Source organism: Pholis gunnellus, assembly GCF_910591455.1.
Source record: "Pholis gunnellus genome assembly, chromosome: 13".
Classification (NCBI taxonomy): domain Eukaryota; kingdom Metazoa; phylum Chordata; class Actinopteri; order Perciformes; family Pholidae; genus Pholis; species Pholis gunnellus.
Window position 1 is genome coordinate 12,862,701 of NC_136540.1, and position 4,624 is coordinate 12,867,324.

The following is a 4,624-nucleotide window of genomic DNA, read 5'->3' on the forward strand; positions in this document are numbered from 1 at the left end:
TAGAACTCTTTAAAGTGTGTTACATGTGTGGTAGACAGGAATTGCAAAATGAAAAAGTTGTAATGCAAGAAATCGAAAATCTGGTCCAATGACTTCATGGAATCATCAAGTATATGTGAAAACTTTGACCTGTTAGTGGGGCTGAAGGAAAAGTCAATGGATCACAAGTTTTTACAAAAATGTGTGTCAAAGTATCTGGTAAATGTTTAGATATTTTACAGGTACACTGAACTACTAGTGTTGCTCGAGTTAAAGTCAAGTTGAGTCAGACGGATTTAACTTCTAGGCACCAAATGTCTGTCCAAAGTTTCATAGCGATCCATCTAGTTAGTCCTTTTCTGTCTTGAACAAAGTGGTGGACAGACTGACTTTACAATCCCTCGAGCCAGACAAAAAAAAATAAAGCATTTCCAACAAATGGAGTGTCAATTTGGAATAGGCCAGTTTACTTTATTCTCATCAGTTACTCTAAATCATCATTTGCTGGTTGAATACAAGATCATGTCAGATCTGCTGCTAATTTGAGTCCGAATACACATCTATTTTATAGAGTTCTGGGACCCCTGAATCATTCAAGACTGTCCCAAATGTTTCCACTGGTTTGTGTAAATGCAGCTTTTTATTATACCATATGTTGCTTAATAACAAAGCCTGTTATTTGTCTTTTTAAATATTCCTTCATCTATCCAGTAAAATGTTTACAGTAAATATTCTTATTGAAATGTACACACATTACAGTTTAAATACAGTGACAACAGAAAGGTGATTCTGAAAATGAGACAACTTTAAATCATATGCCATGTCATTCCTACTTGTACTACCTGGCATGTAAACTGTGCACACAAAGTCGTATGTTATGCTTCCTGACAGAGATCTATGTGTCTTGGTCTTAACTGGTAATCCATAGCACAAGGACAGAGGTATAGCCACAAATTTCAGTTGTTTTCTTTTTATTTAAAGACTAATGCAGAGAATCAGATTCTACAGGGCCATATCATAACCAAAAGAAACAAAAGAAAACATTTACAGAAGGTTCACCATTTCTACATCCATTAGAACCCAGTATCATTGGACTATCAACACATTCCTGTGTATGTATGTGGCTATGTGTGTTTGTGTGTGTTTTGAACGTGTGTTTGTCGATGTCCATATGTAGACAGTCTCACTCTAGTTTCTCTTACCTTAATCAACTTTTGTGCTTTAGAAAATTAGTTGTTTTTTTTACATTTCAGTGAAAATCAAAACATATTTTGCTTGATAAAAATACAAGAAAAACTCCAGTAGGTATCTAGGAATAACCAAAGACTCAATGTTGAAAAGCAAGTGCTGCTGAGAACTGCAATGGACCTTGCATCAAACATAATGAAAGACATGATGGATGTGCCTACAAATGTGATATTTACATGTATGCTCTGCATATGAATGTGAAGGTAAAAGTTGGAAGCTCGTGATTGCACTGTGCCTCACATCTCACATTCTCTTTCTGGAGCATTAAATGTAGCAAAACCAGACCTGGCTCAAAAATATGTTTTTATGGTTTATAGCATTTGTTTGATCCTGCTTGGAGTACAAGAAAGGGGCTTAGCAAAGATTTTCCAAACTCAAAAGTTTACAAAATTCACTTACTCTGTCAAAGTCAAACTCTCTTGCGCACCCTGTAATATCATTGAGCTTTGGAAAGCAAAAGATAAACAAAACGATCCATTTCGCAAAGTAACATATTCACCTGCCTCCATTTTTTGCAATGACAAACAAGCTCAAGAAAATGAACAGAATATTATTAACAAGTTGATCTTGTTACAGTTTTGCTCCTGTTTTTTTTTTTCAGTTCAATCACTTTATTGCATGTCTCTGGAGAAGAAGTGCAATCACCAATAAAAGCCATTTTCCCTTCAACCACCGACAAATCCAAAGCGCAAACAAAAGAGATAATCCACTGTTTTCTTTGATGTCACCCTGTATAGCCATGGTTGAAAGAAAAAAAAAGCTACTGGGTGAGCAGCTGATGTCAAAGCTAAGCTTATTTTCCTTTTTTTTCTTTTTCTAATAGCTTGTAAATCTAAAACACAATGGTCAGGGAGAGAAGGTCAATGATGTGGTTCAAAGCTGCCCTTGCATAGCACAAAGCTTACATAAATGTAATGTTATTGTTCTTCTAAATGTGCAAAATGCATAACAATAGGTTGATAATACAAACAATATTCATCATCATCTTAGCTAATAACTTCATTAATATAATCAAATACTGTATGCATTATGTATTTTACATATGTATATATATATTTTTTCTTCATGATAATAAACATACATACACTAGTTTAGAATTCAAAAATCTTTATACAACTCTTTATCCTGAACTTTGCAGTTCCTTGACCCTCTGCTTGTATGTTAAGTGGCTGTTAACAGTAGACTTGCATATGCCTGCAAAGACGTCTGCCATTAGGGGGATAGGTTAAGCATTGGTCATAATGATAATGCAAATAATAACAATAGCAACAACCAGCGGTCTCTTTTTCTATATTTCTCAGGCGATAGCGTGATCTCTTCACCCCAGCGCAGTAACACTCAGAGAATTCTGCAGTGTTCTTAAATGTCATTAAAGCTGTTCAGTGCCCTGTAAAACACATTCAAATAAGCACACCCAGCACCCATGATGCAATACAAGACCAAGGCATCGGAATCCAAGATGGACACACAATGCGCTGCCTGTTATCTTTGACCGAATCGAAATAATTCCTAGATTTCCATGTATATCGCTGAAACTACAAAGGGGTCGGTGTAAAGCTACAATGGTTATCAGCCCCAGACTCAGTGTCAGGTTCAGGTCCTAAGAAAAGCCCTTGCTAATTAATATTGCTACATTAACATAATTTAAAATGGACTGTTCCGAAACCTAAAACGTGCCACATCAGAGAAGAAGCATGTCCTTAAAATGTGTTTTTTTTTTTAATAAGTTAAAAGAAAAAAGAGCAAGCAATGTTCAAGACAAAACAAAAGCATTTTTTTTTCTCACATTTGCGTTAGTTTCTGTTGGTTTTTTTCGGAAGAGGGATTGACATCATGCTACAAAAATATATTCATCTCCGTCGCTATCGTGAAACTACAAGACGCCGGCTAAAGCAAGAATACAGTGCCACTTCAACTCATCGTTTCCTTTCTCTCTTTGTCTCTTTCTGTCTCTGTCCCTGTCTCTCGCTGTTGCTCACCAACAAGCAGCAACAAATGACTCCAAACGGGCATGTGATACTGAAGGCAGTGTAGCTGGTACTTTCTGAGTGTTGTGTCTCAATTTTCAACTGAAAGGAGATGGGGACTAAACGGGGGTCAGGGGACACAGTGGGATGGAAAATACAGATGTGCCATCAATCAACAAAGTAGTAGCCATCACAGCTTCAACTCTGAAAATGAAAAAAAGGCACTTCTCCTCCTTCTCAATGTGCCCCACCCATCTTTAAGCGATGCCTACTGTACTTTGCTATAAATGGCGTTTTGGTCCCACCATAAATAGAAGAAAGAAAAGAAATAAATAATGTGTGATTTAATTCTAAATGTCAAATGCACTCCAGGATTCGAGATGATTTTTACATTCTTACTCATAACTAACCAATCTTACACTGTTGAATGTTGTTGCTGTTGTTGCCGTCAGTGTGTACACAAACACACAGTTGAATAATATTTTACTTCAGTGTGAAAGCAGCTTTGAATGGAACGCGAACAGTCACTTAAGCGTGAATTAGACCAGTATATATACTCTTTTTGTAGAAAGTATCATGAACCAAAACCAAAACAAATTAAATAAAAAAGTTATCTTCTCCATGTATTCAATAAACATACCCTTTAGTTACACTTTGCAAAGCTTAAACATAATATTGACATCTCTAACTCTTGATAATATATACATTGCTGTGAAAGAAAAATAATAATATTTTAAATGCTGAGCACAGATATGATTTCATTTTTTTATTTTTTTTATCTCTAAATAAATGGTGTGAGACATGTTTTATTGCTATTGCAGAAACCCTAAAGTATTTTCAAGAATGACATAATTAATCTCGTAAAACATCTACAAAGAATTTAAAATTTGACAAAGAATGAGCATAGCATTGTTGCTGCTGATATCAAATAAACTAAGCTAATGTGTAGTCAGTGTGGATCTGTATTTTGAATAAATAAACAAATAAGAAGATGCCCTTCCCATGCATATACACAAGTGCCCTTTACCGTGTCTGTGATTCCATGTTTAGTTAAAGTAGAAACAAAATAAAAATAAGAAAACAAACATAAAAATAAAAGCCCATGAACAGATTTGGGCTATGTGGAGTTGTAGAATAGCATTCTCTTGGCTATATATGTATAGTAGCATTTTCTTAGTAGCATCACCCGAGACCTGAACAACATCCTTTCAACAGTCTGTATAGCTATCTTTCTTTTTTTCTCTATTTTGTTTTTTCAAAATCTTTAAACTTCAGGTAAACATCGAAGCAATGCAACAACTGGGAGTTCAAACCAGCATGGACACCATGTTTGTCTGAAAATAAAAAATAAACACCTGTTTTTAGGAGGAATAAGAAAGGAAATGAAAAAAAAAATAGACAGGTATCATTTTAAAGGAATGAAACATGGA